Source organism: Lissotriton helveticus, chromosome 6 (assembly GCF_964261635.1).
Source record: "Lissotriton helveticus chromosome 6, aLisHel1.1, whole genome shotgun sequence".
NCBI classification, from domain to species: Eukaryota; Metazoa; Chordata; class Amphibia; order Caudata; family Salamandridae; genus Lissotriton; species Lissotriton helveticus.
Window position 1 is genome coordinate 306870390 of NC_136067.1, and position 21645 is coordinate 306892034.

The 21645-nt window shown below is 47.1% G+C and overlaps 1 pseudogene; it reads left to right on the forward strand.

Annotated features, from left to right (window-relative positions):
- The first annotated feature begins 17685 nt into the window (after nucleotides 1-17685).
- LOC144761341 (coiled-coil domain-containing protein 86 pseudogene) lies at nucleotides 17686-18664 on the forward strand (annotated as a pseudogene).
- The last annotated feature ends 2981 nt before the right edge of the window (nucleotides 18665-21645 follow it).

Genomic DNA, 21645 nt, shown 5'->3' on the forward strand with positions numbered 1-21645 from the left:
GCCATCGCATGCCAACACAACCTTAACATCATCTCCTACGCAGACGAGACGCAGATGATCCTTTCCCTCACCAACGACCCCGCGGAATGGATGAAGCTCAGCCGTCTGAAACTGAACTCAGACAAAACAGAAGTCCTCATCCTGGGAACATCCCCTCTGCCTGGGACGACTCCTGGTGGCCCCCTGCCCTGGGCAGTGCCCCCAAGCCATCGGACCATGCACGCAACCTGGGCTTCATCCTGGACTCCTCCCTCACGATGACCAAGCAAGTCAACGCCGTCTGGTCATCCTGTTTCAACACCCTGTGCATGCTCCGAAAGATCTTCCAGTGGATCCCCACCGACACCAGGAAGACGGTCACCCAGGCCCTCGTCACCAGCCGACTGGACTACGGGAACACCCTCTACGCTGGAACCACAGCCAAATTCCAGAAAAGACTCCAGCGCATACATAACGCCTCTGCACGACTCATCCTGGACACCCCCCGCCACAGCCACATCTCTCACCAGCTGAGAGACCTGCACTGGCTCCCCGTTAGCAAGAGGATCACGTTCAGACTCCTCGTCCACCCACACAAGGCTCTCCACGACATGGGCCCCAAATACCTCAACAACCGCTTCACATTCTACACACCCACCCCCCAACTCCGTTCCGCCAGCCTCGCCCTCGCCACCGTCCCACGCATTCGCAGAACCACCGCCGGAGGAAGATCCTTCTCCTACCTGGCGGCCAAAACATGGAACTCCCTCCTCGCCCACCTACGACTGACCCAGGACCATCTCTCCTTCAGGAAACAGCTCAAGACCTGGCTCTTCGAGCAGTAGCGGCTCCCCCGCTCACAGCGCCTTGAGACCCTCACGGGTGAGTAGCGCGCTATACAAATCTATCTGATTGATTGATTGATTAAATACCTGTTTGAAAACTCATCATATGAGGAGGCAGGCACTCTCTTCTCAGCTCAAAATGTTTAATCCTTGAACCTCACATGTTAAAAAAAACCTAAGAACTAACTCCTGTTCCTTCTCTAGAAACGCCCCCAGAATTTAGAACTCAGCTCCTCCAGAGATACACACAAACCTTTCATTAATAGGCTTGAAGAAGAATCTGAAACAGTTATTCTTTCAGAAGTACTTACACTGGACGGATATTTGATAGACAAGTCCTAAAAAACATGATTCCTCTAGAAATGCACATCTGATATATCTTATATCATGTCATGTCATGTTATGTTATGTCAGTTATTCTTAATAGAGTGAAAACTGCTATTCGTAAAAAGCATCCAGGATTTGAGAGCAGAAAGGGTCGGTACACAACACAGACTCTAAATCATTGTTGAGCCAAACCCTTGGCTTTAAGAGCCTTTCTTACAGGAAAGTGTGAAGAAATCTCGTCTAGAGTATGCAGCAAAGAGTGCCAGTGTTTCCCCCCATGTAGCTAAAAGCCCTGCCTATGGAAAGTGATTTCTTTAATCAGCAGATTATGAGCAGTAGCTGAGCGAAGAGCTGTCAGGTGCATAACTTTCAGATACTGTGGTTCCCTATTGTGGATTTCCTGAGTGACGGTACCCAGTGACTTAAATAGAATCCTTTTCTTAACAAGTAACCAATGTAGTTTACCTCTGGATGCAGTTACATATGCCCTTTCCCTAAGTCTGGATATCAAATGAATCACTGCATTCTGCAGCACATGAAGGCTACTATGTCCTGCTTTGGAAATGCCTAAGTAGAGGCTGCTATAATAATCCTTATCTCAAAAGGATAAATGCTTATGCAACACTTTCTGTGCTTCTAAAATCAAACATGGATCCATTGGCTTTACCACTGCTTGTGTGTTTTGCTAATAATTTTGTGACAATTTGGTAAATTTGCTCAAAAATGTCAGCCGTCTTGAGTGTTTGATTGGTTCAGATGCTCCGTCCATCACCACCCACTTTTGTACCACTTTGTTCGACATAATTTGGCAGGGTATGCTCAAACGTGAGTCCCTTGCTCACTTTGCCACTGGATTCAAGCAAGCCGGGCTGAAGACGGCTGAAATGCCAGAAAACGGTCCTCGGAAGCTTGTTTCCAGTCCAGAGAAGGCATGGCTTGGCAGTTCGGGCTGGACTGTTCCCATGAGGCACAGGGTCAGACTGATTTGCATATGGCCATATCTGAACTGGGGTGGCGGAGTGGGTTAAAGAACGGTGATGGATTAAACCCAGATCTCTTGACTGGGTGTGAGTGTTTGATTGGGTCAGATGCTCCGTCCATCACCACCCCCTTTTGTACCACAAATGTACTAAAGCATCTGCTTCACACAACTAAGTAATAAAAAGCAAGCATTCGAGCATACTGTGAAAAGATGTCTGCCTTTTCTGTGGGAAGAGATCTTATCTTGACAGTGAATGGGCTTAAACAGTGTGAACAGCTTTAGTCGAAGTATTGTAAAATGTGTGCTGCCAGGGCAAGATAACAATAAAAAAGTTCCACAGAAAAGCGAACGAACACAGTAATTTTGCCTTGGGACCTGTTAAGAGCCCCCTTTTAAGACATATTAAATACAAGAGATTTCACAAGCACAGCGCAAGCGGTGTTCAGGCGATACTAAAAAATAGTAATGTAATGCTCAACGAGAAGAATGAAACTGCACTTCTAGCTGTTAATCTCACTTTTTAGGTTTAAAATATGTATTGTCCTGCTATTTCCACATCCACGAAGTCCTGGTGCCCATATTATCTTGCATAACAGTGCAACAATATCAATGTGGGAATTCCAACAATCTCATAAATTAAATTGGGCTTATGTTAAATTCTCTTAGTACTGTATTGCCGCTAGTGAGTTTTTAGAGGCACACAAGACACCAAGAATATTTCAAGTTAATTATATTTTGAAAAAATGCTTTTGATCCTACCCTTGACAGAACAAGTAGAAACGTACTTAATTTGAAGTGGCCTTCTCAAAACTGATTCCAACAGTTGATTTTTGGTGGGGGTTTCTCTCGGTCCATTTTTTTCTTGCTGAATGTAACAGCCCAATGTGCATGCTTTGCCAGATGAGTAAGTAAAGCATGTTATTTTAAGCAAGTCTCACATACGTTGGGGCTTATTTATGAGGCCTTGCGTCACTTTTGCGCCGCTGGTGCGTCACTTTTTGTGACGCACCAGCAGCATGAAAAATGCACCATGTCGCGTCATATTTACAAAGTGATGCATCTAGGTAGATGCGTCACTTTGTAAAACCCTCCACCATATTATTCCCGGGCCAGGTATAATGTATGCAGGGTGGGCGTTCTTATGCAAGTAAGCTTCGTAGAAGGGACACAGTGAAATCTATGAGATTTCACTGCGTCACTTCTAGGACGCGAATGCGTCAATATCTTACGCCTCCCTCATAGCAGGTGTAAAACTGCCCCAGGTACATTTGAAATGGGACTTGCCCATGTGAAATGACCCCTTGCTGGAGTAGCGTCACTTTTGTGACACACTCCTGCAATGCATAATTATTGCGCGCACAGATATGTCAGAAATACTGACGTGTCTGTAACTCCTTGCGACATGATGCATCATACTGTAAATATGACGCATCCAGCATGTCGCAAGAAAGGCGCAATGAAAAGAGACGCATCGCTGTTTTCCCGCAGGGATCTGTCACTTTTCATAAATGAGGCCCGTTGACTTTTTACCACATTATCTGAATAGGACATGTTGCCACTTTATAATTTGCAAATTTTTGGTCCTGCAGCTACCTTGCAATCTTGTCGACTGCTTCAAAATTTAAGGTAACAATCTACTTTTAGTTCTTCAACCTTCAGCCATACACGGAAACCGTCAGTAAGAAGTTAACAAAAACGCTGATAGGTGTGATTGTTTTCATATTTTCGTGGCTTTAGATAACTAGACAAACATCTTTTACATTTCGTTCTCTGTTGTGGCGCTTGCACAAGTGGGAATTAACTTTAGTGATCCCCAGAGGCCTACCTTTCATGGTTTCCTGAATGTTTACCCGGAAGAGAAAAGCTGTAAAACAGACTTTTTCATAGCTTCTTCTTTCATGTTAAATTGCTAAAGAGAATTGAAACACTCCCATTCGATACTTCCCAGTGTCCTGAATAATTTAACCATACCTTCACTTTAATTTTTGAGTGAATCTGGGGCCGTTTCAAATAAATGCATTGTTGAATAATAACTGGGCCCAGTGCTTTAAATGGGGCGGTACTGTCCGTTACTGAGTACAGGCACTTTTTATTTTTATTTTGAGGGTGGTTTAAAAGTACTTGAGACACTTGAAACAGTGTATTGTGTCCCCCCACTTTGGCCACGGGTCATAGTTTCAAATGTCAATTAAAAACTACTTCTGGTTAGTGAGACGTTCCTGGAGCAGAAGGCATCGCAGATGCGAGATAATGTGTTTTAATTTCTTGTAAACTTTGGACAGGCTTGTTTGCCAATTCAGGGTCAAGCCCTTCTTACTAGGTGACCACTCTCTGTAGACAGCTAAAACAGACAAAATAGCAGTTAAACATTGCATGGAATTTGGAAAGCTAAAGTTTATGGTTAAGATGATTTTGACTCATCTGAGATTGTGGACATTAGCTTACCCTCATTAAGTGCTCTATTGTCATTTTAAGGAGGGTTTGTTTAAGTGAGTGTTAGAAATGGGGGTCTCTAGTTGGCTGAGGTAGGTACCTTAGTCCAAGTAGGGACCTTTGCTTCTAGTCAGGGAAAGGAGGGGCACCCTCTTAGATAACCCCTGCTCATCCTCCGGCAGCTTGGCACAAGCAGCCAGGCTTATCTCCAAGGTATTTTGTAAAGTATTTGCAACCACACAGTGATAACACCACAAATGGACACCACACTGATTTAGGAAAATAGCGGTATCTTTATCAAGAATAAATACAATGAGACCAAACGATAAAAATATCCAGCATATGCTTGTAGATAATGTTTCACTGGGCCAGTTATTAGGCCAACAATCACTTGTAGGCTCTTGCGGTAATAATGAGCAGTTCATGATGATCTAATGCAGTACTAATGCAATGCAATGCAGTTCGTAATACAGTTTGTAATGTAGAAATAAGACAGTCCTTAATGCACGTACTAATGCGGTTCGTAAAGCAAGTAATAATGCAGTCCGTAATGCAAGTACTAATGCGGACGTAAAAGCAAGTAATAATGCAGTTCCTAGTGCATGTACTAATTTGGATCGTAAAAGCAAGTAATAAGGCAGTTTGTAGTGCAAGTACTAAGGCGGATCGTAAAAGCAAGTAATAATGCAGTTTGTAGTGCACGTACTAATGCGGATCGTAAAAGCACTTCGGCACCGATCGCGGTACTAATGATGGTCTCTATGCCACTCTTGGCTGATTCGCGGTCAGCGACTGCCAAAATATGCCTCCAATCCTCTTATGAAGGAAACAAAGTGCAGCTCCACAATCCGACCCCAGTACTGCCAGTCCTTGGCGAGTACGGGCCGCGATACTGACTTGAGTGGAGGCTTGCACTGCAAAGATGGGAAAGGCCGAGAGCGGTCTCTCGTAGCACGCACTCCGCTCCAGGCAACGACACATGCACACTTGCTGAGCGTTACCTGGGGGGGTGCAGTCTCTCTCTCTCCGCTCCTCACGGCTTGGGCATCATGCTGTGCAGCTCCCGGTTGGTGGAGGCTGCTCCTCGCAGTGAGAGTCGTGCTACCAGGCGACAGCCTCACAGCTGATTGGCTCCCGGCGCGACTCCGTTGATCTTGGGCAAAGGACCTCGGACCCACGATGGTGAAGGTTCACAGGTCTCTCCTTGGCAAAGCAGGCTCGGGCCGGCAGTGGTGATTTCTCACAGCTCCCCCGTGGGACGACGTTCCGGGCTGATGGTGATAATGATCACAACACTACTGCTCACGCTGTCGATCGAAGCAGAGCGCAAGACTGCTCTGGGGCACAAGGTCACGGGGCAATTCTCACGAAGGTCTCAGGCTGCAAAAGGCACACACACTCAGTGTCGCTGAGACACACTTGGAAACTTTTATGTTCCTGAGTTTCCACAACAGGGAGCCAGCTCCTCACGGGCCCTTGGAGACAAGTTACTTAAGGACACAGCACACAGCTAATTCCCTTGTCCTCTCCTTAGTCAAATCAGCAAACTGCAGGCCAGCCCCATGACACACAGCAAGGGCAGTCCTTCTCTTCAGTCTCTTCAGCTGTTCTTCGTTCTTAATCACAAAGTAATGTCAATCCTTTTTCAGGCTTGAGTTCAGTCTTGAGTTCAGGGGTTTCAGCACTCACATTTATACCAGTAAATTCCTTTGAAGTCTTTGTATTCAGGGGGCTCTCAGTCTGGTCCAAACCAGACCTGGGTGTTATCCTGCCAGTGCAACCTTCTTTCTTTGATAGTGAGGGTCTGGTTCTCAGACACTCTACAGGAGGTGGAGCCATTCCTTTGTGGCAGCAGCACAGCCCGCTTTGCATCAAAGGGGCTACTCCTCCCACCACACCAAATGCAGGCTAATCTGTTGCGGTCTCACCTACTCCTCCCTGGTGTCAGGGCACTTCCCAGTCCCTGTCACATCCAAACCCAGACAGTCAATACACAACCAGGCAGAGGCACACAGGATGGTTTAAGACAAGAAACCAGCCACTTCTAAAAGAGTGGTTTCTAAACACACAATTTAAAAACCATCTTCACAAAAAGATGTGTTATTAAATTCTGAGTTCAGGCACACTAAACTCCATCTCTCCATCTTATGCCTATGGGAAGATATGCTGGAAACATGTGACACAGCATTTCCCATTCTGTTCTATGGGCAAGATGGCCTTGCAACAGTGAAAAACAAATTTGGCAATATTTCACTGTCAGGACATGGTACACACTTATTTAGTCCTACCTTTCACATATACTACACCCTGCCCAGGGTGTACCTTGGGCCTACTATAGGGGTGTCTGATGTGCATAAAAATGAAGGGTAAGGCCTGGCAAGTGGGTGCACTTATCAGGACAGCAAGTCAGTTAACAAACTGCACGAAGGCACTGCAGTGACAGGCCTGAGATCTCTTTTTAGGGCTACTTGTGTGGGTGGCACAATTAGTGCTGCAGGCCACTAGTAGCATTTGCATTACCAGCCCTGGCACATATAGTGCAATTTACTAGGAACTTTACTAGTAAGACAAACATACCAATTAATTACAACCAATTACCATAACACTTTATACAGGGAGAACTTGTACTTCAACACTGATCAGCAGTGACATAGTGCCCAAAGCATCTAAGTCGGCAACACAATCTCAGAAAAAGGTCTAAGAGCAAGGCAAAGAGTTTATGGAACTTTAGCCACAAAGGGCCAAGTCCACTTCGTTTCCTGTTTTCAGATGTATATGCATTTTCGAATTTACTCAAATCATGCTTTAAAAACAAAAACATACTCACTCTTTTACTTTATAGTCTGATATTCCCACTGATAGTCATAGATTAACCAGCATTGGCAATGCCAATAGATCACGCTTATAAATGCCTTCAGTCATTGATATATATTTTTTTATAATAACATTTTATTGAAATGAAGAGAGCAGAGTCAACCATTCAAAAGCATTGCGATATATAACAGAATCAATACAATGGGCTTTATAAAAAAAACATAGCTTATCAGTGATTATTTCGATGTAGGGGTCCAGCCCTGTCCATGGCCATGTCAGCTGTGGGGGAACTACAAATCTCACCTCTATAGGTATTCCAATGTCCCCACTTCTTGTCCCATTTTTTGGGACATCCCCTGAGTTTATACACGGTCTTCTCAGCTAGCATACATCTGTCCATTTCAGCTAACCATCCAACTGATAGTGGCCGCTGAGGGGCTCCCCAATGCATTGCTACTGCGCGTTTCATAAGCAGGTATCCCAGAGCTACCAATTGAAGCTCAACCTCAGTCAAATCTGTGGTGTCCCATATGTTAAGGATCCCTCCTTTAGGTGACAGAGGGATGGGTTTCCCCAGTGCATCTTTCATTTTCCGGGTCACCCTCTCCCATAACTGCTGGATCACAGGACAGTCCCACAGAATGTGATAAAAGGTGCCAGCCAGTCCACATCCTCGAAGACATAGGTCATCAGGACGTCGACCTATCCTAGCTAAGAGGGGAGCAGACATGTAAGCTCTATGTAAGACTTTCAGCTGGATCAACCAGAAGTGATGATTGATCGATGTTTCCCTGGGGGACATCAACGCTGTCTGCCATTCCTCATCCTCTAGGTGTCCCACCTCCCCCTGCCCCTTGTCACGTAGGGTCTGGAAGGAGTCAGGCATGTTGTTACATAGTTTGCGATAGGTATATGATATGGCCTTCGTCTGGAAGGTCTCTGAAAGCAGTCTGTCCTCAAGGGGTGAAGCCTCCGGGAGGGAGGAAAGATCACATATGTTTGTGAGAATAGCATGTTTGATCGAAAGGTCTCACCCTGAGTAAGAGCGTGTTTCTGTTGTAGGTCGGCATAAGTTAGTAGTTTCCCTCGGTGAATCATGTCTCCTAGTGTGGATATACCTATGGTATCCCATTTGTCAAAGCCCAGTTGGTAACAATGGGAGCCAAGTTTCAGTGATGCCCATAGCTGCGTGGCCCTGGTGAATTTGTCGGACCACCCCATGCGTTTATTGGCGTGATGCCATATAGCTATTGTCTGTGTCATGGGCCCCACGTATTGACTACGAAAGGTTTTACTGTATAGGGGTCCTAAGTAACCCTCCCGTCCCGTTTGGTAGCGTTCCAGGTGGAAGGCCGGATTTGAAGGCGATCCGTGGATCCAATGGTTTGTAGCCACCAATTGGGATGCCCAGTAATAAAGGCGTATGTTCGGTAGGGCAATGCTCCATCATACCACCCCTTGGTAAGTTTGTGAAGGGCTATACGGGATGCTCTACCATCCCATAATAGAAGACGCAGATCTCCTTCCAGCACACTAAAGTAAGAATCGGCAATGGGAAAGGGGCAGTTCTGGAGAGCGTACAAAAACCTTGGGAGCGCCAATATCTTGAATAGGGTCGCCCTGCCGGGGAGGGACAAGGGCAATGATCGCCAGTAAGATAAATCACTGCGTAGCCTTTGCAGTGGGCCCCTCAAATTGCGATCATAAAAGATTTTGGGATCCGAGGTAATGAAGATACCGAGATAGGGCCAAAGCAATGGAGTATCCTCGGGGGAGAGCGGGTGGAGGGCCATGTAACACATATAACACTGATTTAGACCAGTTGATTGAGTAACCAGAATATTTTCCGAAATTAGTAATGACATGAAATAAACTATTGATGGAGGATTTAGGGGAGGTTACGTAGACAAGAATGTCGTCAGCATATAAGGAGATTTTATCAATCGGATCGTCACTCCATTTGAGACCCCTAATAGATGCATCAGTTCGGACCCAGTGGCCCAGTGGTTCCAGGGTAAGTGTGAATAATAGTGGGGACAGGGGGCAGCCCTGTCTGGTCCCTCTGTGTAGCGCGAATTGTCGGGATGTGTGATTGTTGACTCGCACCTGGACCAGTAAGTCCGTATACAGCAGTCAGACCCATTGAATGAAGTTAGGTCCAAAACCGAATCGCGCTAGGACCTCAAAGAGATAAGACCATTCTATCGAGTCGAATGCCATTGTGGCGTCAAGGGACAGTATCGCGTCCCTTGCGTCTTCTAGCAAGTAGGGCTGTCTACCCAAGACGTTATTCACCCTTCGGAGGTTCAGGGCCGTGTTACGACCCAGGAGGAATCCCGACTGGTCGTCGTGAATCAGAGAGGGGAGAACTGTAAGGAGTCTGGTTGCTAAAAGTTTCGCTAGGATCTTGACTTCGGCACTTATCAGAGAAATCGGCCTATAGGAACCGCAATCTGTGGTTGGCTAATTTGGTTTGCGGATCACGACTATGGAAGCCAGCCGTTGATCGAGTGGCAGAATGCCCTTGTCTCGACTCTCCTCAAACATATTCTTCAGATGAGGGATTACTCCGAAGGCCACACCCTTCAGGAATTCAATGAGGATGCCATTAGGTCCCATGGCCTTGCCCAACCTTATGGCGAAGATTGCATTGCTATCTGCATCTGAGATTGGCATCCAGCGGCTCTCTATCGAGCTCGGAGAGAGTGGGCAAGTGCATTTCTTCTAGGAGTTGCCGGGACTCCTCCGATGTATATTGCACTCTAACAGAGTAGACCTGCTCTAGGTGGTCTGCAAAGGCCTCTGCTACCTCTTGTGGATCTGTAATGTGTCTGTCATCTGGGCAGACAAGCAGAGGGACCTATCTGGTGCCCTGCTCACGTCGCTTCAGCCATGCCAACATTTTGCCGGATCGGTCTCCCAATTCATAGACTCGGTGATGAGTCTGAAGAAGCTTAGCCTGTGCCTTTTCTTGGGCCAGGGCCTTATATTCAAGCTGCTTAGTTTGGAGACGGCGGGCCGTATCTTCGGATGGGATATCATTGTGGGCTGATTCAAGGCGAAGCAGATCAGCTTCAGCCTGGAGAAGCTGTTCATTGTTTTTGCGTATGTACCCGGTTTTGAGAGCCAACGCTCTCCCCTTGATAACTGCTTTATAGGCCTCCCATATTGTAACTGCCGAGCGTGCTGATCCAACGTTCTCAGCAAAATAATACTCTGTGTGTTCAATCAGGCTTTCCTTGATGTCAGGAATTTTCAAGAGCCATGGGCTAATAATTATGGGCCCTCGGATAACTTGTTGGTGGTATGTAAGTTCAACACTTAGAGGGGAGTGGTCCGATATGCCCCGAGGGAGTCCTCTTAGATTTCGCAAGTAACCGACATCCGCAGAGTAGCAGAAAAAGTAGTCAATACGGAGTCATTGATATTTTTGCCCTCAATTAATCATACATCCACTCAATCACTCATTAGTGTACTCATGCATCAATTCATTCACCCACTTACTAATTCTTGCATTCACCCTCTGTAGAAAATCTTCCTTTTTCTGCATGACCATCCCAGATTTTTTGCTTTTTCTGGACCCTATTTTTGTTCATTAACTTGAAAGGCAGATAGGTAAGATAATGTCTGTACATTCATAAAGAGACACCTGAGAAGGGAAAGCCTTTGTCCACAAGGGCAATGCTAGACAGGCTAGCTTGGTATTCAATGGGAGGGAACCTACCCCACAAACTGATTTGAAGTGTCACTGGGAATTTGATGGCTCATTTCCCTGGCCACACAGAATCGGGCCGCTTTAGACCGGAAAAATGTGTTTTACAAACGTACAAAATGCGATTCAGTTACTTGTTACTGAATCGCAATTTGCATGTGCGATACGGCATTTGGAAGGGGCATCCATTCTGTAGGAAAGTTTTTATTTTTACCTGGTTCATCCCAAACTTTTGCTTGGTATATGATTTCAACTGGAAGTGCTCTGGGTTCCTGCTAACCAGGTACCCCATGCCAGATCTCTTACTCAAAACTGTCCAATTGTTTTTCCCAATTGGCAGTACTTTTAGTACCCTCTGTAAGTTCCATGTAACTGGTACCCCCTGTACCTCAGCCGAATTACCATATCCCTTACCCCTTTATTATACCCCACAGATTAACCGTCCAGAAGATGAGACCTTAATTGACTTAGCCTCCGTGGTGTCCAACTTATGAAGGGACTATAGGTGAGTGTCTGAGTACCCAGTCACTCTCTACGATTTTAAGCCATTATTAACCCTTTTTAATGAGTATATTTTGCAAAATCCAAACCTGATGGTTCGTCCATCTAACCAACAGGCGCAACATCACTACCCTTTCCCCCATCCTGAAGAAGACCCGCCTCAGACCCCCAACTAAGGCGTCAACAGGGTCGAAACGTCGACGACAAAACACCAAAGGACCAGTCAACTGAGTCCAGAATACCATGGCCAACTAATGTGGCACACTGGACTAAATAACTACCATAATATAAATTGGCCCCCTCACTCATGTGTATATAAATCACCACTTGTTATGTCACTTTTGGCACAAATTGTCACATCTCACTCAATATAATTGATGCGCCGTTTATTATAAAGTATCACTTGATTAACTTCTTTTGCATTATGTTCTATGATTTGGTACAGGGTCTCTCTAAAGATAAAATCAAATCATGAATGAAAAATAATTAATGATTAAAACCTCTGTTGACCCTTTTTTCGTTTGGATTTAGCATTTAATGATTTATTCCAGGAGTCATAAAAAGCGATATAACTATGACTAAACATATGTTGAAGGATTTGTGCAGACTTTGAAGCAATCAAGTTCATACCCGACAGAACCATTGTTGATAATGAAATTGTATTGCCCAAGTTCTGAGGGATACTGGGTCACCCCGTAAGAAGTTTATTAACATAGTGCAGGTAGATTCCTGCGAGGGTGCTTTACTCTCATTTATTGTTGTATTGTATTGTATGAGTGAGGAATTTGTACTATCTCTTTTGATTTATGTATACATGAATATGTCTGACAAAGAAACCTTATCCTATAGTGAGGAGTACATAGCCAAACTAATCCAATAACAAGGTGCATCTAGCTTCCTTTTTTTTTGTTTTTGTTTAAAATATTTTATTGAACAAAGCAGAGTAAGTAATCATTTGGCAGTCATGAAGTACAAAAATAGACATAGAAAGCATACATTACAGCGGTGCATCACAAGTGTGAGTTCGGGGAGGACATATCCTGGCCATCGCCATTTCAGTTGTAGGGGAAGCACAAAGTTCGCCCTGATATACATTCCAATGACCCCACTTCTTATCCCAAGTTCCAGGACACCCCCTGACCTTGTATACAGTTTTTTCAGACAACATACATGTATCCATTGCAGCGACCCATCTGATCAAGAGCGGTTTATTTGGCGAGCCCCATTGCATTGCTATTTCAAGTTTTAATAAGAGAAAGCCCAGGGCCGCCCATTGTCGTTCCAGCGCAGTGAGATCAGTGGGGTCCCACACATTAAGGAGTCCGCCTTTGGGGGACAGAGGGACAGGTTTTCCTAGTGCATCAGACATCTTCCGGGTCGCTCGCTCCCACAGGTCTTGAATCATTGGGCGGTCCCAGATAGTGTGGTAGAAAGTGCCAACCCGCCCACAGTTACGGAGACAGAGATTGGTTGCGCGTCTACCAATTTTGGCTAGGAGGGGAGCAGACATATATGTTCTGTGTAGTATCTTTAATTGTATATGCCTGAATCTGTGATTGATAGCCAATTCGCGTGGGGACATCAGTGCCGCCTGCCATTCAGCATCCTCCATGGCCCCAATGTCGCTCTGCCATTTGTCTCCCAGAAGTTGGAAGGCGTTAGGCATGTTATTGCATAGCTTGCGGTAGGTAACGGATATCGCCTTGGCCTGAAGGGGTTCTGATAATAGTCTATCCTCAAGAGGCGAGGATTGTGGAAGAGATGAGAGATCAGGGACATTAGTGAGTATGGCATGTTTGATTTGAAGGTAGCGGAAGGCCTCAGATTGGGCTAAATTATATTTCTTCTGGAGCTCTACGAATGTCAGCAGTTTGCCCTTATGAATCATATCTCCCAGGGTAGATATATCGATCATGTCCCATTTGTCAAAGCCCTGATAATGGCAGAGGGAGCCTAGCGTATGTGAGGCCCAGAGTGGAGTGGATAACGTGAGAGTGTCAGACCAGCCGAGGCGCTTATTCGCTCAGTGCCAGATTGCTAGCGTTTGGGACAACGGGCCAATATAGCGAGTGCGGGAAGGCTTACCATATAAGGCCCCAAGGTAGCCCTCATGGCCCGTCTGATATCATTCTAGGTGGAAAGCAGGGTTTGTTGGTGGACCACATAACCAAGAGTTGGTGGCAGTCAATTGTGTAGCCCTATAATAAAGTCGAATATTTGGCAAGGCAATACCACCATCGTACCACCCTTGTGTAAGCGAGAGAAGAGCAATGCGGGGAGAGCCGCCGTCCCATAGGAGGAGGCGGAGGTCTCCCTCCAGTGTATTAAAATAGGAGTCGGCAATGGGAAATGGGCAATTCTGTAAGGCATCCAAAAAGCGAGGGAGTGCAAGCATTTTAAAAAGGGCTGCCCTGCCCGGGAGAGACAGAGGCAGCGATCTCCAATGTGATATGTCGTTATGGAGTCTTTGTAGTGGGCCCTTTAGGTTACGGTCATAGAAGATTCTGGGGTCTGGGGTGACAAAGATGCCGAGGTATTTGAATCCATCCTGGGCCACATCAATCGAATATCCCCTCGGGGGAGGAGGGAGTGGGCCGTGTAGCCCGTATAGCACTGATTTGGACCAATTGATGGAGAAGCCCGAGTTTTTGCCAAAATTGGTGATGACGTGTAATAGACTATTAATAGAAGATTTGAGGGAAGAGATGTAGACAAGAATGTTGTCTGCGTACAGTGAGATCTTGTCAACTGTATCGTCATTCCACCGGGGGCCTCGGATAGAGTTATTCGTTCTACCCCAAAGGGCCAAAGGCTCCAGGGTGAGCGTGAATAATAATGGGGATAGAGGACAACCCTGCCTAGTTCCCTTGTATAGAGGAAAATGTCTGGATGTGTGACCATTGACATAAACTTGACCCCAGAGGTCAGTATAGAGCAATCGGACCCATTGAATAAATTTGGGACTGAAGCCGAAACGGAGTAGGACTTCAAAAAGGTACGACCATTCTATGGAGTCAAAGGCGAGTGTAGCGTCGAGGGAGAGGATAGCTGCGTCTTCTTGGAGATATGGTATTCTATTCATAACGTTATGGACCCTACGGAGATTGAGCACCGTGTTACGGCCTGGAAGGAATCCCAACTGATCCTCATGGATTAAGGAGGGGAGGACTGTCATTAGTCTGGTGGCGAGGAGTTTCGCCAGGATTTTCACCTCGGAGTTAATGAGGGAAATTGGTTTATAAGAACCGCAATCAGTAGGTGGTTTATTAGGTTTGTGAATAAAAACTATTGATGCCAATCGTTGGTCTAGTGGCAGGCATCCGGCATCGCGGCTCTCTTCGAACATCGCCCTCAGGTGTGGAAGAATCTCACCCGCCATGCTCTTTAAAAATTCGATAGGGACACCATTGGGGCCCATAGCTTTACCTGATTGTATGGTGAACAGTGCATTGCCAATCTCCTCTGTGGTGAGGTCTGCCTCTAACTCCTGCGCGTCAGTCTCAGAAAGGGTGGGTAAGCGCATTTCATTTAAGAGTAGTGTAGACTCTTCGGCACTATAGTGCGCCCTGACTGTATATACTCCCCCAGATGGGCAGCAAAGACCTCTACTATTTCCCTGGGGTCTGTGATAGAAGAGTTGCCTGGTCCGGTCAATTCCGGAATCCATCTGGAGCCTTGCTCGCGTTTTTCGAGCCATGCCACCATTTTACTGCTCTGTCCCCTAGTTCATACACTCGGTGGCGAGTCTTTAAAAGTTTGGCCTGCGCTTTCTCCAAGGCTAGTGCTTAATATTCTAGTTGTTTCGTTCGAAGACGAGTTGCCGTCTCTTCTGAGGGGTTCGCGTTGTGGGTCGACTCTAGGTGGATTAGGTCCGCCTCAGCCTGGATTAGGTGTTCACTTTGCTTGCGTATACAGCCAGTTTTAAGAGCTAACGCCTTCCCTTTGAGTACAGCCTTATAGGCTTCCCATATGGATATGGCCGACTTCACGGATCCGACATTTTCTGTGAAGTAATATTCCGTGTGTTCTAGCAGGCAGTCTTTTATGTCGGGGATTTTTAGAAGCCAAGGGGTTATGATTATGCGGCCACGGGATCTCTGGCGATGGTACGTAAATTCTACAAGAAGTGGGTGAGGAAAAGTCAGCCCATAACACACCTGATGCCCAGGCTGCTGGCGCAGGACGCCTCTTAGTTCCCATCTTGAACAATTACCAAATAAAGAGACGGGCGCTAGAAGCAGGAAGACAAGAATAGAGTTTTATTTCTCATGAGGAGAGCCTGTCATTTCGGACACTCGCATAGTGTCTTCAGGAGGTGCTCTAACAAGTTCTCTGAGGCTTCGTCTTTTATACACATGTTTATGATGCACAAACATTCCTTATTACAATAAAGACGCTTTGAAGTGGGAAAAGGCATGCTTGGAATCCCAGCTTCAGGCCTATTCCCATACCAGTCGCTCAGATGTCATCCTCCCCTCCTGAATGTAACAAGAGATTGTGACCTCTCAGCTGGACATTCCTACAGGGCACGAGGGCAGGAGGGGATGATCAGGTCAAAGGTTGGTCAGGTGATAAGGTCGGACACTTCGGTTGGTGTATCACGGTTTTGTTATGCTGGGCAGGGAAAAGGGGGATGTACATCCACGAGGCTTGGTCTTAGGACTTGGGACCGGGTCGAGAGGTCAAGTGCAGCCGGGGGGGGGTTGTCAGCTGAGGGGAAGGGTGTTCCTGGGAGGAAATGGGGGGGTGTGGGTCAAGCAGGAGTGCTACTTCTAGAGCAGGGTCACGCAGAGGGAGAGGGTCTTGTGGCCGTTGCATGAGCAGTGCGCGCGGGGAGGGGTGTCGGGGGTTTAGCAAACAGTCAGAGAGGCCATGGTGCCTAAAATAGCTGTCGTGTACATATGTGCATGGGTCTTATGCTGGCGGATAACACAGTCAGTGTTTCGTAATTATTCGTTCTGCTTACAACAAGGGGTACAGTGAACACAAATGAACGCCGCTTATGTACACATGCATTGCCATTTTCAACAGTCGACGCTTTTTTTACATAAGCAAGTTCAATTCTATATAGTCGATACGATAGGCAGAATGCAATACATGTTAATTTACATTTGTTGGGTTCTTCATACAAGTCTAGAGATCGATATTATACTTTAGTCGGGGTTAATCAAGAAAAACGTTCAGACACATTATAGAATCATGTTCTGACTTTCTCTCTGCTGACATCAAAATACAGTAGAAAGAGCTCTGATACCTTCGGGTCTTGTCAGTGCTATAAGAGACTTTTGGAAAACTAAATGCATGAGTGATCGATGAAACATTTTAGAAAGCAATACAAAATGGCTGAGGGAGGAGTTCAAGTTGATACAAGCAATTTGGTCAAGGGGGTGAGTAGAAAGTTCAGGAAGGGGGGTTTTCGTCATAATGTCTTTTTTAACAGAGTCCGTCTTCTTTTGTTGGCGCTGTTGAGCACCGGCGGTGGAGCTATAGGTCCAGCTCGGATTCATCCTTACACGTTGCAGGGTGCGATCAGTCCTCTGCTGTTAGATCACAGTCCTGTTTCTTAACTGATTTTCTTAGGGGTGCCTCATGCTGGGCACCTGCGTGTCTTTCTTTTTCCGTGGCAAAACCTCATTCTATAGTCAAAAGTTATGTGAAAAGTGTGATGTTGTTGAATAATCAAGGGAAGAGAGGGCGGAGTGGGATCAGATCTTTGAGCACATCAAGGGACCAAAAGGAGCAAAAGATGACGAGCAGGCAGGCCCATCAGTCGGGCTCAAAAAGGGACGGGGACTTCAGGCACGAGTGGGTCAGCAAATCGAGGGCTTCAAGGCGTGGTCTGCCATCTGTTTAATTGCGGCCGGCCGCACCAGAGTACTTCACGGTCTTTACAAAGACCATTCACTTAATGAGGCTTTGTTGTTCTGTTGTCCCTTCTCAGAGTCCCTGGGGGCTCTGTTGAGCCTCAGAGTGTGTGCAGGCGAGAGGAACAGCCGCCTCCACAGAGAGAACGCGGTCGAGCGCCCCTCCCCTCGCTGCCCCATATTCTCTTCCATTAATACGAAAGAGCAGTGAAGTCCTGTCCTGTGAAGATGGCCAAACACCCCGAGGGAGTGGAGACTCCCCTCCGCAGCAGCCGGTGCCTGGGCGGCCGAGGCCCGCAGGGCGTCACTGTGGACGCCAACACCAGCTCTGTGGCGGAGAAAGCAGCGCTCGGAGATGTGGAAGACAGAGAGCAGAGCGTGGGAAATTGGAGTGAGGACACTCTGGTGTCTGTGGAGGAAGAGGTGGAAACCCAGCGCGGAGGTGATGCGAGCCTCCCCTGATACCCGAGACTCCCTTGGCAGCGGGAGGGGCGCTCAGGAACGACGGAGGCGGACACTTGGACAGCGAGAAGAGGAAGCCGCAGGAGGCGGCCCCGGCCCCCTGTAAGAGGCCGCTGCTTGAGGTGAAGGTGCCCCAGAATCCGGCCAACACCCCTTCTCACAAGGTGGATGCCACGGTCCCCAAGGGGAAGCCCAAATCTGGGAGGGTCTGGAAAGATCCTAAGAAAAGATTTTCTGTCATGATCAAGGATCGCCCACTCCACACATCATGGGATAAGAAGATGAAGGCCCGTCAGGAAATGCGCCTGGTCAAGGATTTTTCCCGGCAGCTTCGGGACGAGAAACAGAAAGCTAAAGAGGAGAGGAAGCAGCGGCGAGCTGAGAACTTGAAGAGGCGCTTGGAAAATGAAAGAAAAGCAGAAATAGTTCAAATAATCACAAATCCTGCCAAGCTCAAACGAGCCAAGAAGAAGCAGTTTTGACGGGTCGAGAAGTGAGACACACTGGCTTTGCTGAATCGTCAGGCTGCACACAAGAAAGGTGCAAGCAAAAGGAAACCCAAAGTCCTGAAAAAGCCTGTGGCAGAGGCGGAGCCAAGCATGGGCTGACTGCTGTGACTTGGAAGGAGACATTCACGCCTTTCTCTGCCCAGACTTCCTGTGATTCAGAGCTACACACTGCTCCTGGCATAAACAAGTCCACCTATCTGGTGTGTGATGCTTCTGATGCCTTCCTGTGCACATGGGCACCCTGATTGATGTCCTTCATGAGTAGGATTAACCCTCTGATAGAGGTGCGAAAAAGTGCCAGTATTAACTGGTGATATGCATAAATATTTGTGTATTAAACGCTCTTCCATTAATAAAAATCTCACCTGTGCACACCATATGTGTACTTCATGTGGACAGCTCTAATTGCTGATCTCCACCTCCAATCTTTAGAATCAGTGGGTCTCAAGCGGTTTTACCATCCAAGTATTGCTCAATGTGAAATGGGTGCAGCTTTAGACATCACTAGCTCTCCCACAGTCCAATCTACCCATTCTCTGACTGTTTATCTGCAGGTCTGTGGCAATCATCTTATCAGATACTCCAAATGCTGAGAAGAAGGCAGGGGTGGCTGTTGAACTTTGGAAGTGGTGGGGCATAGCCTCAGAGTGTGTGCAGGCGAGAGGAACAGCCGCCTCCACAGAGAGAACGTGGGCGCCCCTCCCCTCGCTGCCCCATATTCTCTTCCATTAATAAAAATCTCACCTGCAGTAACGTGCTGTTGCGATGCACGGTAGATTGCAGGGCTCGGCCTCCCCTCTCCCCGAATACCCCCACCCCCCGGGAATTACTTTGGCAGCTGCACCAGGGAGCTTGAAGTCATCTATTGGGCTCAAACGGGATTCAGTCCCCCCTCCCACCTCCTCCCCCCCTCCTAGTGTGTCAGCCTGGACTGAGCAGCCTCCAGGGCAGACACGTTTTTGATCTGCCAGCCGCACTGAGTACTTCACAGGTCTTTAAGACCATTCACTTGTTAATGAGGCTTTGTTCACAGCCTCCAGTGACTTTCCATAAGAGGTGGCTGGGGGCGTGCCAAAGCCCTCATTCGTAAGGATGTGTCAGTGTCCATCCGATTGTGCTCTGTGCAGATGTCTCTCGTTTTGAAGGTCGGCTCGCATTTCCATCACAGCTCGGAAGGAAGGATGGAAAAGAGAATAGGAGGGGAGGGGGGCTGTAGGAGAGGAAACTGGAGTCGAGGGAGATGCAACAGATGCGTCTGTGAGAAAGTGGGTGCATTCTGTGACATCACTCTACACTTGGCACTGTGACTTCTCCTTTATTTCAGTGACTTCATCGCTCACTCTATGTCTCCTTTAAGGTGATTTTTTTTCTCTTGCATTCATTCATTCATTCTTTCTTTTTCTTTCTTTAACCTTCTTTATTTCGTTCCCTATTCTTTCCTTCTTTCTATCTCCTGCTTTCGCTCACCCTTGCTTCCTTTCTCTTCTCGTGTTTCCGTTACTCTTTCTCTGTCTCCCTTTGATCTTGTGTTTCTTCCCTACCCCCATCTTTATTTCACTTCCTGATATTAGTTGAAAGATAAGCATGTTATGGCAGAACAGGTGCATGATCCATGTAGCAGTTACAAGACGCATTGAGTCACGCCCTTTTGTGCTGGTCTGTGCGTGACACGCATCTCACGCTGTGATCGTGTGCAGAGGTTGCACAGTACATAGATCTAGGCTGGGGTTGGTAGCGGACCAGCAGTGTCTGGAAAGGGGGCTTCGGCACATACTGCCTTAGGATCAAATGCACATTCATTCAGCTGTTTCGGAGCGCCTTGCTTCGCAGCGCACTGCTGTATGGGCTGTCTCGGCGGCGCTTGAACACTTTTCTGTTGTAGCGCCCAGAGGCGCGTGTAGCTCTATTAGGGATATAGCGGCTATTCTTGGGAGCAGCGGGTTGTCTCTGCACGGCCGATGTGTGACTGACTCTACCCCATGGTGGCAGGATGCTCCGGAGTCAGTACTGTGAAGGGTCTCCTTGTTAATTCCCTCCTCCCAGAGCTCACTCTCTCACCACATTCTAATGGTAGAAGGATACTCTGGACTGCCATTTATTGCAGTATTGTACTTCTACTTTTTTTTTTTTTGCAGAGTTTTATATAGCGCGAACTAGAACCGAACCGAATCAGTTATCAGAGCGCTTTACATAGCACCAGTTACGTTACATGAGGACACACTTTCATTTTACCCAGATCAGTTGACTGGGGATGAGTGTTTGATTTGCTCAAACGCTCCGTCCATCATCCCCTTTTGTATCGCTTTGTTCGCCCTAAGTGTGGCAGGGTATGCTCAGACGTGAGTCCCTTGCTCACTTGGCCACTGGATTCAAGATAGCCTGGCTGATGAGGATTATGAATCCGAAACCGGTCCCAGGATGCTTGTTTCCGGTCCATGGAAGACATGGCTTGGCAGTTCGGGCTGTACTGTTCCCATGAGGCACAGGGTCAGACTGATTTGCATATAGCCATGTTTGAAATGGGGTGGCTGAGTGGGCTAAAGAATGGTGATGGATTAAACCCAGATCAGTTGACTGGGGGTGAGTGTTTGATTTGCTCAAACGCTCCATCCATCATCCCCTTTTGTATCGCTTTGTTCGCCCTAAGTGTGGCAGGGTATGCTCAGACGTGAGTCCCTTGCTCACTTGGCCACTGGATTCAAGATAGCCTGGCTGATGAGGATTATGAATCCGAAACCGGTCCCAGGATGCTTGTTTCCGGTCCATGGAAGACATGGCTTGGCAGTTCGGGCTGTACTGTTCCCATGAGGCACAGGGTCAGACTGATTTGCATATAGCCATGTTTGAAATGGGGTGGCTGAGTGGGCTAAAGAATGGTGATGGATTAAACCCAGATTAGTTGACTGGGGGTGAGTGTTTGATTTGCTCAAACGCTCCGTCCATCATCCCCTTTTGTATCGCTTTGTTCGCCCTAAGTGTGGCAGGGTATGCTCAGACGTGAGTCCCTTGCTCACTTGGCCACTGGATTCAAGATAGCCTGGCTGATGAGGATTATGAATCCGAAACCGGTCCCAGGATGCTTGTTTCCGGTCCATGGAAGACATGGCTTGGCAGTTCGGGCTGTACTGTCCCCATGAGGCACAGGGTCAGACTGATTTGCATATAGCCATGTTTGAAATGGGGTGGCTGAGTGGGCTAAAGAATGGTGATGGATTAA